General features: G+C 39.8%; 1 pseudogene; it reads right to left on the reverse strand.

Annotated features, from left to right (window-relative positions):
• Positions 1–4,798: 4,798 nt before the first annotated feature.
• On the reverse strand, positions 4,799–8,678 carry LOC133837507 (uncharacterized; annotated as a pseudogene).
• Between the last annotated feature and the right edge of the window lie 3,679 nt (positions 8,679–12,357).

The following is a 12,357-nucleotide window of genomic DNA, read 5'->3' on the forward strand; positions in this document are numbered from 1 at the left end:
GAGCATACTGCGCGTCAAGGGAAGAATCGACCTAATAGAAGGAGTCGAAGTAAACCTAAAGCGACCCATAATCCTACCAAGAAGACATCGATTTACATTTCTGCTGGTTGAGTCGTATCATCGCCGGTACCATCATCTGTACGACGAGATCGTGGTCAATGAACTACGGCAAAAGTTCCTGATATTTGGTCTGAGAGCCTTGGTGAGAGAGGTTTCTCAAATTTGTCCAGCATGCCGAATGAGGCGCGCGCGTCCTAGGCCTCCAGAGATGGGAAGTCTACCTCGTGAGCGTTTGGCGCACCACATGGCGCCGTTCACCTATGCAGGAGTGGATTACTTTGGGCCCATCGACATCATCGTTGGACGACGGCACGAGAAGCGCCGTACACCTGGATATCGCAACGTCTCTGTCAACTGACTCTTTTCTTTGTATTCTAAAGGCATTTATAGCGAGACGTGGTTGCCCGCGACGAATGATGTCCGATAATGGGATCAGCTTCCGAGGTGCGAGTAGAGTTTTAAAAGATGAAGTGGAGCGGATATCGACCAGGGATGTGGAGAGCAAATACCCAGAAATGGAGTTCATGTTCATTCCGCCAGGCTCACCGAACATGGGTGGTGCATAGGAAAGATTGGTACGCTCAACAAAGTCCATTCTAACGGAAATCTTGCCGCCTGGTGGATTGCGAGAAGAAGTGCTTCGTGCTGCGTTGGCTGATGTGGAGGGTATTCTCAACTCACGCCCACTCACATATGTATGTACCACTGGAATCGGCAGACTCAGAAGCGCTTACACCGAACCATTTCCTCTTGGGCCACTCTAGTGGATTTCGTGAACGAGACAGCGAAATTCAAAACGGTGACAAGCTTGCCAAAGGATTCAGAATTTCGAGCCAGTTAGCCGATCAGTTCTGGAAAAGATGGATTCGAGAATATCTACCAACGCTTACGCGTCGTACCAAATGGTTCCATCCGCAGCCAGATTCGATCGCCGTGAATAACATTGTTGTTATCGCAGATGAGAATGGCAAACGAAACAGCTGGCCCAAGGGAGTTGTGGTAGATGTTCACCGATCGAGAGACGGTCAGGTACGGAGTGCCGTAGTGCGCACTCTAGAAGGTATTGTGACACGCCCCGCCGTAAAGCTAGCCAAATTAGATTTGAAAATTGGTAATACACAACGCGAATGCTAGTGAATTACGGGGTGGGGAATGTTGGCGGGCGAACTAAATTTTCTACTGGGGCTTTGCCAGCGCATTTCCTACTGGGCATTTGTAATCGGTGATTCTCTTTTATGCGTTTGAATTTCACCGTTACGTTCGCTAGATGTAGCAATGCAGCTGCAAATTTCGGCAGCGTGATTTACTTTGAATTTGTATTTGAGCCTAAGCAGAGGCAAATAATTGTTAACAATAAAATAGGGATTTGAAGGTGTGCGCAGAGCACGAATGTAAGTAAAAACATGAAATTATAATGAAATGTACGAAATATAATGAAAATAATAAAGATTTCAGCAAATTTTGATACACTACAAGTTGTTGTTTTCGAGTAGTGGATTGCTCGAAGTACGAGCAACGGCACACCAACCAAGGCACGGATCCGGTGCCAACAACTATGGTAACTAATGAAGTTTATTTACATCTGATACATAGTATATTATACCACGAAATCATATGTAAATTTACTTCACAGTTTTCAACAGTATTCAACATATATGTATATGTATATGAACGCAAACAAGACTTTACATGAACAAAATAGAATACAAAGAAGCACTAATTAAGTGGCAGAAGGCCCAAAATGAACAATGTCGAGATACATATACTAAACAACACAATCATCTATGGCACGGTCATCAGCTTCGGAGACATTTCTTCAGGTGGTCGCACGGTCACTTGCACATATCTGAGGTAATGTTGTTGTTCTCTTTGATTTCCCTCTTAGAGACAACTCCCAATGCAATGTGAGGTGGCGGCGGCGCGGTAGCGCTGCAAATCGCTCCTCCTAAATTCTGCCAGATTGCAGCGCTGACTCCCGCTTGCAGCTATCAGCTGATCTGCTGCAGCTTTCGCAGCGGTCGTGCAGAAGCTTTTAAAGCTTTAGTACAAGCTTTGTTCTGCCAACTGTCGAAGCGGAGTGGATGAGCTTTGCTTGGTGGCTTAACTTCGTAAGAACCAACAACATCCAAAAGAACAATATGAAACTGCGTGCCGTCTGATTTTGAAAGAAAAATCAGATCATGAATACATGTAAACTTTATATCTGCCGTGTGCAATAGTTACCCTGCCTTTTTGGACGGCACCACAAAAACTCCAAGTTTTGTCTCCGCCTGTTGGCTACTGGCTGCTGACCGAAAAAGGGGGTGTTTTCACACAATTTCTTTATTCGCACTATGCACTTTTTTTATTTAACTGAATATTTATATTTTGTCGTTACGTTAACGACCGTTGAACTTATTTCTCACTTTATATATATTTTTTTTACCTGGTGCGACTTGTCACGACTAATTCAGAAAATGACTTTCCAGATTGCATGACCAGCGCGAACAAGAAAAAAAACTGGCTTGTCAATAGGGCGTTAAACTTTGAGGCATTCTTATCTTCCCATTCTTTGACATTCACTGCCTCATCTATCGCGAAAATCTTTTTGCGATGTTGCCAAGCCCCACACACAGATGGCGCTAATAAATTTGTGCCAACAAAATACAATTATCCTAAAAGTTTATACTAACATTAAACAATTATTATACATTTAACATTTAACTAACAAAAATTGGATTATTAACATATGGGCATTTCCAAAATCGCGCACGGGTCATTCATACGCGTTCAAAGTAAAAACACGGTAAAAAGGAAACGTTTTTTTTTTCAAATGAAAACCTTAATGTATAGCATTTTATTAGCTCTTTCATTGGTGCAAAGATCGATGTTGGGTATTTTTTCATTTAGAAGATAATTGCAGAAGTCAAGTGATTCGCACGGGACACAAAACGGAAGTGGTTTAAGAGGTTAACCAATTCAAACGCAAATTTCAGCGAATCCAGAAGCAATATTTTAATGGAACTAATTTTAAACTGTTATGCATTGATGCCTCTTTAAAAAGGTTATAATTTTTTTCAAAAACGACTTGTATTTTTTTTTAATTCAATTTTAAGTAAATTTGCACGGGACATCGCGCACGGGACATTTTTTACCGCCACTATTTTTATATTATTGTCATTGCTGGTTTTGAGAAATATTTGAAAAACCCATCGAAAAAAACATTTTTATATTAACAAAAATAGTGAATTTATTTATTTTTACTAAAGAAGAAACTTAATAAATACTTTAATAAATTGTTGTGTTTTTTTTAAATCGAAAAAGTTTAACTTCAATGATATTTACATTAAATTAATTGTAATATAGATTTTTGCATTCATTTATTATTTATGTTATTTTAATATTATAAATTTATTTAATACAAAGAATAGTATCTTGCAAGGAATAAGCAGTCCTCGCTGCTTTTACCTCGTTATAAGACGACGAAAAAAAGTGGAACTTAGATATACCCGGTATATTTCTTACCTCTTTCCATTTTTCGTCTAAGTTGTATTTCAAAATATCTTTGTTAATTTCATCTGTTGACAAAAAATTAGTTGTACACCTTTAACATATTGGAGTGCACACTGATAAAAAGAGAATGCATCAGGTAAAACCATACTTCTTGATTTTGTCATCTGCCAAACTTTTCGTTTTACTACTGCTCCAACACCATCAACAGCTCCTTTCCCATGAGAGCTAGCAAAAAAATTCCACTCCAATGTTGGACATTCTATTAATACTGCTATATCAGCTAGGCTTGACAATATGAATTTATTTTTAAACTGCGAACAGCAGCCATCAGAAAAAATTAATATTTTTGAAAAACTTCCATATGATGTCTTAATATTTTTCAAAATCTCCACCAGAAAAACAAAAACATCGAGCTTATTGTGCGTTAACTTGTCACTTATAACAGCAAAAGACTTTTTAACGCCTCGCAGCCAAGCTACACAAGTAAAAATGGTGTCGATAACTAAAATGAGCACTTTGTATCTCATTTTGACTTGTGAGCCTATAATTTTCGGCAAAATCAATTTGAATCACCAATTCAGTTGATGTTGATGTGTTTTCTTTTGCTTCATCAAAATATTTTTGCTGGGCTCTTTTGACAAAAAAATGTGTTTTAAAAGAGGGCAATGTCATTTCCAACTCAACAATAAGATCCGATAGAGTTGCATCGGTTGTTGAAAGGGCCATTTGTTATTAATTTTGCGCCAATGCACAGCAGTGCTGCCAGATTCTTCGGAGTAAAAGTTGCTAGATTTGAGAAAAAAAGTTGCTAAAAATTGCTAAAAATTATAAAAAAAATTGCCAACAAAAATTTGCTAAATCTTTTCAAGGTTAGTTTTGATAGATTATATTCATTTTATATTAATGTAGAAATAAAATATTGAAATTAGAAATAAAATAATTAAAATAAATAGGATTTCGTATCTTCTTGTGTTAACACCTATTACAAAAATATCCGAGTACTTTTCATTTTAGTAAGTACTCATAGAGAAGTACATACAACAACAACATTTTCCATGCTTATGTAGCCCATAACTGTTTATATAAATATATAAAAATAATTTTTAATTTGTTTTATTTATATTAAAAATATTTAAATTCCAAACTAACCTTATAAATGTTGCTTATAAACTTTTGTTATATTCATTTAATTTAAAACAAATAATAATAAAACAAGTAAAAAAGCTACAGTCGAGTGTGCTTGACTGTGAGATACCCTCTACCCTCTTTTGAATAAAATCAAAATATTGGGGTTTTATTTTCAAAATATTCCGAAAATTCTACAACATTCTAAAAATATACCAAATTGTATATTTGGTATATCGATATAGTACCACATTCAAAATATACCATAGGCAGCTCAGTATATCAGATTGTCAGCCAAAGCAACTAAGACCCCTAGTAAGTAGGCGTTTTTGGTAATACAAAAATATTTCTTTAATAACTTCCACAATTCTTATATGATCGCAACCAACTTTTCAGGAATCACTATTGTTATTATTGTCTTAACCAAAATTCGCAGCTGTAGCTTTAAAATTACGCTTTTTATTCGATTTATTGATTTGCGAGGGCGGAAGTGGGTGTGGCAACAAATGCTGTCAGACAGACAGACGGACATGGCTAGATCGTCTCGGCTGTTGACGCTGATTAAGAATACATATAAGTTATTAAAGTCATCGGCTCCAGTGTTGTGATTTCGCTGTCCGCTGGGAATCCTGGGAGATGAAATATGTTGGAGGAAACTATTCCCCTTTAATCACTGGCCTTGTGGCTCAGTGAAGTTTCCAATAAAAAATATGTTAGGTCGATGTAACAAGTGCCGAAGCGTTTATTCGTACGCTGTGGCTGCTGGGTAGCTCTAAACTAAAACTTATAAAATAAACCTCTACAGCTAAAGCTAAGCATCGCGAGTGGAAAAGTACTGGCTACAAATCCGTCGCTGCTTGCTAAGGATAACGGTGCACAATCATTGCGGCACATGAGACTTATCTGCGCGGGTCGCCTAATAAGTTGCCGGCCCGCGCATGCGAGGGCTGCTTAATTAATGTTGGGAAGTGTTGCTTCTTAACTACTCCCCTCTCAAGTTCGTGGCCGGCCTCGGTGACGTCGAGTTGGGCGATGGCTCTTTTTAGCTTCAAAGAGGCACGTCTTCTATGGCTGCATTGGTGAACGATGATTGATGCGCAACTTTTGGCGATCCTCCTGCCTCGACTTTATCTTTGAGTTGGCGTGTGAAGTTTTATGTTCTGCTCGCTCAATCGATGTATTGATGAGAGACTCAGGATCTGATCATGCCCGGTGATGTTGAGAGGTGGGAAAGTGGCGACGCTCGTACATTTGCCCACGACCGCGTTGTGGTTCAAGTACCTCGTATTGTTGATCACTGCTACATGCTCGAACGTGATGAGGTGCGTTCCCTCCAACATTACCGTGGGCCCCTCGACCACAGTGACTTGGGCGCGTTGCTCATTGATGACGATAGTTCCTTCGTTTATCAGCGCGACTGGCAGCAGGTGGCTCGGTTGAGTGCGGCAATTGGCTAGGCCTCCAGCATGCATCTCTCGGGCGCAGCTTTCTCGATTTGGCTTTTTGCAGAAAGTAGCGTAACTGGTGAGCTCGCTAACTGCGAATATTCCATCGTCGCACTCCGCAATGATGTCATCTTGGATTTGTAGGACTGTGTTAATGTGTCGAACATGGTCCTGTTCATTTTCTGAAAATATTATTACATCATCAACGTAGACGTAACAACATTTCCCTATTTGCTCTCTCAGGACGTCATCAATTGCTCTTTGAAAAATGCTCCCGGCATTCTTCAATCCAAAGGGCAATCGGCAGAATTCGTATTTTCCACCGTTCACAGAGAACGATGTTTTTTCTCGATCTTTTTCTGCTAGGTATATCTGATGATACCCAGACTTTAAGTCGAGAGTTGTGAAAAATTTTGCTTTCCCCAGATTCGCTAGAATCATTGGGATACACGGCATTGGGTAGCGGTCGGCAACAGTTCGATCGTTTAACTTCCTAAAGTCAATTACGAGTCGTTTGTTTTTGTTGCCCTCGGCATCGAACCCTTTCTTGTCGACAACCCAAGCTGGGCTGTTGTACGCGGATCTTGACGGTCTAATGATACCGCCTTCCAGCAGTTGTGAGATTTCGTTGTTAACGAAATCCGACACACCATTCGGATATGGGTACAGTTTTGAATATATCGGTTCATCATCTTCGGTACGAATTGTGGCAATGACAGACGTATTGAACGGCAATGCCTCGTTAGAGGTCGAAAATGCCTTTATTCTTTATGCTATCATTCGCCTGAACTCTTCTTTTACATTTCCGGGTACTATTATATCACTGACTTTAGTGAAATTTACATTATCACATAAGTGAAATTTCAGTGGCTCATTCTTGTCTCGGTAGCTTAAGCAATTGTTCTTCAAATTTAGTGTTGCCCCAGCCTGCGCTAGCAGATCGAAACCTATGATGGCGTCAAATGCGTCGAGAGAATCTAAAATGAAGAATGTTGCGTTCTGTCCAAGAATTTTCAGTGAACACTTTTTATTTATTTCACTGGATCCATGTATGGAATTTACAGTGAATGGGGTGCCGACCGTAGTTACGCTCTTTAACTCCTTTACGGGTCTCACGTAATTCTTTGCCGCCCCCCGTGTCTATCAGAATTTTTAGTTTTCTGCTAGCCAACTGTCGTTCAATGAACGGCAGTTGGGAGCGTCCCCTAAAAAATTGAGCATGTCGCTTGTATCGACTGACTCGACATCGCTTTCGATTTCAGCGGCTGCTGTTTCAGCTGTGGCCGCATATTGATGCTCACTATTGACGATTTGTTGAGTTATATTATCAACTCATTGACGCCTTTGACCAGACACCCGTTCTGACGAGTTGAGTCTTTTGTGTGTGCCACTTACATTTGCAGCACTTTGGGTTTTGCCCCAATTGGTTGGCTGCCGATAGTGTGACATTGAGGGATCAATATCCATAGGTTGAGACTGAGACGTTTGGCCGTTTTTGTCTTTGTTATTTGTGTCTTGTTTTTCTATGTAGTGGGGGTTCTTTCCTTGGCCTTTGTTAGGCTTTGGTTGCTGACGATTTCCCCTTCTTACTGATTTCATTGGGGTGACTCCTGTCTGCAATTGTCTTCGCATAAGAGGCAGCAAACATGCTTCTTTCTAAGCTATTTTCAGCTTCACGGGCCAAGGCCAATGCCGATGGCAAATCTTTTGGCTGAGCCGGCAATACGAACACTTTCAAAGATTTCTTTAGACCTGACATGAATGCGTGTAAAGCATCGCTTCTGACCTCATTGTTGAGAATCGTGGCAGCTTGCTCATCGTGTGTCATCACAATCTTGTTGGTGACCAATGTGAGCTTTCTTTCGACCTCATCATAATATTCCATTAGGCCTAGGTCGCCCTGCCTAACCATCTCTAACTGTTGTCTGAGTACGCGTAGAGACGTTTTACCTGCGTACGTGCAGTCTAATCGTGCGATGATCGCATCGATATTTAAAACTGTATTGTGGGATGTCAGGACTGACCTGTCCGCTCCACACACTTTGTTACGTAGGATTGCAACGGCCTCGTAATGGGCCTCGCTACCCTTGTAGCGTCTGAAAATTTCGTATGCGTCCAGGGCAGCTTGCCTCCAGGACACATACTCATCTTGTACCCCTTCAAATGATGGTACAGATTTCACTATGTCAAGTCTCACATCGCACTTGACATTTGTGTCTATCGTCACTTTTTCGTATGTTACGATATTTGGTGCCACTATTTGCAGCGCATCTACTTGTGACCTGACTGCGTTCAGCTCTTCAGCAAACTGCTGCCTTAAGCGCAGTTCTTGCTCAGCGAGCGCAGCACTAACAGTGCCATTCACAAGTGCTTGTATTTGTTCGGGATTCATTTCCGTTTCGTTGCTCACTATTGAATGTGGACAAAAGCCTATTTCTTCACTGTCGTCACTGTCAATTTCTTTTTTAATTTCTCTATATGCCCAACTCATGGGCATACGTTTGGATCTATTAACACAGAGGCACTAGTTGTACAGTGGTCAGCAACAGAAAAATATTCACAAGTAATTTTACTTGTATGAGTGCTTTTAGTTAACCGATTAACTCGAAAAGAAATTAACCACAGAACTTATTTCACAGCCACTTGCAAATTTTTGGTACTTTAGTATTATATCTTTTATTGGTGCTCGATTTGAAGTAAATTAAGTTGATAATCACTCACTTACATGCTTCTTTGAGGGTTTTCTGGTTCTTAAAATATTATCCGTTGGGCGCCAGTTATTAAAGTCATCGGCTCCAGTGTTGTGATTTCGCTGTCCGCTGGGAATCCTGGGAGATGAAATATGTTGGAGGAAACTATTCCCCTTTAATCACTGGCCTTGTGGCTCAGTGAAGTTTCCAATAAAAAATATGTTAGGTCGATGTAACAAGTGCCGAAGCGTTTATTCGTACGCTGTGGCTGCTGGGTAGCTCTAAACTAAAACTTATAAAATAAACCTCTACAGCTAAAGCTAAGCATCGCGAGTGGAAAAGTACTGGCTACAAATCCGTCGCTGCTTGCTAAGGATAACGGTGCACAATCATTGCGGCACATGAGACTTATCCGCGCGGGTCGCCTAATAAGTTGCCGGCCCGCGCATGCGAGGGCTGCTTAATTAATGTTGGGAAGTGTTGCTTCTTAACTTATACTTTATAGGGCCAGAGATGCTTCCTTCTACCTGTTACATACATTTCCTGCCGGCACAAAGTTACATTTCCTGCCACTACCTATAGGATAGAAGGGTATAAAAACACTTGGCACAGTGAACTTTGGAAATGCAGTCAACTTTTCAAGTCAGTGAACTGAAGTAGCTCATATATTCGAAGCATTCAGTTAAATAAAAGTATCGATTTCATAGTGAACTATTAATCGCAACTTCTGCAGTGAATGGCAAAAATACAAAATAAAAAGGCTTTAAGTAAAATATAAACTAAAATAGCTATCAAAAAATAAAAAGTTGCTAGATTTGTGGCTAATAGCATCTTCAAAAAAAAAGTTGCAAATATTTTGAAAAGTTGCTAGATCTAGCAACTAAATTGCTAAAATGGCACCACTGGTTTCAGTCCGTTAACGTTCAGTGCGCTCGCGTTTGTTGAAGGGAAAGGTTGTATGCGGACGATGTTTTCCCTAAATATTAACCCGTGTGCAAGGCAAAAATGTCAGATTGCATTTATATTATATATATATATATATGAACTTTATGATAGAATAAAGAACCTCAACAAAAAAATTAGTAATCAAAAACAAAGATTACTGTCAACTTCTAAACTATAAAAAATTAAATTATAAAAACATTTCAAGTCTTTTTAATATAATGGATCAATTAAACCCTATGCACCATTTAAGGGTTAATCAAAAAGCACGACTGTCGATTCTTTCGCACTCACTAGGTGGAGTCGTGGAGACTACCTTGTATAATTGTATCATGGTGCAACCGATCATTTTTGCACTCATGACGAAATGGCTTGTGTCTTATGAGTATCTGCTCAAATTCTGAAAAACACACAAGTGTTTTGCTCAGACACCCAAGAGTTTTGCTCAGACACCCAAGTGTTTGATCAGACACCCGGGTGTCTGAGCAAATACTCGGGTGTTTTTCCCCCACCTCTATTGATGCTTGTGTGTCGCGGCTCGCGGTTAGATTTTATGACTTTTGCTTTGTGAATGATTTTTGCGTGTTTTTACTTTTACAAATGGTCAAAGAAAATATCAGATGGTTTTTCCTGAAATTTATGGAAATTGTACAAATATGCAAAATATGTACGTTTTTGCAATTATATAGGCATTTACAATAGTGTTATAAACAAGTAATAAAATTTCTGATTTTCCGGTTACTGATGAATATAAAAAACCCAAAAACTCAGAAAACAGGTATATTACACTTAATTATATAAGTCATCAAATAAATACACTAGACAAAGCCAAACAAATAGTTTTCGAATTTAAATTTTCAAGAAATAAAATGAGTGCAAGAAGAGCGCACCAGCAATATCAAATAATACAAATTAATTTATTAAGTTAACCAAGGAAATTGACTAAATGCGCTTTCACGTCTTTTCACCACGAGCTTGAAAACAGAAGAACAGATCTTTTCGTTTCCGGTTAACCTCGATAGCTCTTAACTAGTTAACATTGATTTCTTAAAAAATACCAATATATCTCATTAAGTGTAACTTACAAAATACCAACATGTCTTTCAGAACATCTTGGCTGGCGGTGATGTTCATGATGGGAGAGTTGGCGATTCCAGGGACTCTATTCTGGGCGTTGTTCTGTCCTGTTGATCTTGGCTCTGTTGTTGAAGGTGATGAGGTGTGTGCCCTGCACTCTGACTTCAGTACCGTTGTCGACATGAATCATTGCTGGATTATCGTTCATTATTATAATCCCCTCGTCTACTTCGGTGATCGCCTTCAGGTTGCTAGGCTGAATTTCACAAAGCGCCGTGCCTCCAGCGTCTTTTACGCATGTGGTTTCTAGCGTCAGGCGGCAAAATGTGGCCCCGGGTGAGACGGTGCAGCTCTGAAGACTATGAGTCTCTCCATCACAATCGGCTACGACGTTGTCCGATATTCTCAGGATGAAGTTTTTATGGATGACAGGATAAATAGTTACTTTTTTACAATTTTGTAACTCCATCGACAACATTCTGCTCCTAGCCAATAGAGTCTCATAAAGACGGCTTGTGTCGATTTGTGCCTTTAAAGTTTGGTTGACTGTGGAGGTTAGTTTATTTGTTTGTTTATTTCGACCTGCCTACAGTTAGAATTTATTAGCTGCATTTCTGTAAAACTAATTTTTTTCTAAAAATGTGTCTTTTTTATTTTTACTTTAGCTATTTCTTATCTACAGAGAGGTTACCCAGCACTAAATGGAAGATTGAAGGAACTTATGCCAAGGTGGCTAAATACAAATGTGCCTAGTGGCTGATGAAACTATCAAATAAGTGCCTAGTGGCTACAAAATATAAAGGCCTAGTGGCTAAAAAAAGAAAAGAAAGGGGGTCATTTTATGTTGTCTTTACGGACCACCCTCCCCTTAATAAGTACTGTGGTCTCCAGGTCCGCTTCCACCGCTCTTTCTTCGCACTATGGCGTCAGCTTATTTCCTAGCCTTCTGTTGGATTTAATCAATACTTTCTCGCCAACCTCAAAGACTTTATTCTGCCGCGAAGCATTTTCTATGCTACTCCTTAGCGCGTTTTGAGCGTTTCTGATTTTGCGTTGGATTTGGTCTTGCGGTTCGTCCGAACGCGCCTGAACTACATCGACCGGCCTTCTGTTAATAATAGAGTGGATCGATTTAGTGTACTCCGTTGCCGCCAACAAAATAACCTACTGTGTCACTAATTTTTTTTTTGTCGATTTTTAGACATCTAGCAAGCTCAAACAAGGTACAGCGGTGGAACAATTACAATGTTGACGCCGAAATTGTTGGTCAGCATTGTCGAAATTGTTTGTGAGTTCAATGACGGCTCATTGTCGCAATAGATTGTCTTAGCTTTTGGGAAGAAATTCATCAATTGAAGAAGTACCGGCTTCAGATCTTCAATGGTTCTTGGCGGAATGAGCTGTACTACAGCGAACTTGGAGAACTTGTCGATGCAAGTGAGGAAAAATTTCTTGATAGTGGAAAAGATGTTTATGTGTAACATCTCCCCCGTATGTGAAGGGACTGGCGTCTCACCTAGTTCTTG

The sequence above is a fragment of the Drosophila sulfurigaster genome, chromosome 2R, assembly GCF_023558435.1.
Source record: "Drosophila sulfurigaster albostrigata strain 15112-1811.04 chromosome 2R, ASM2355843v2, whole genome shotgun sequence".
Classification (NCBI taxonomy): domain Eukaryota; kingdom Metazoa; phylum Arthropoda; class Insecta; order Diptera; family Drosophilidae; genus Drosophila; species Drosophila sulfurigaster.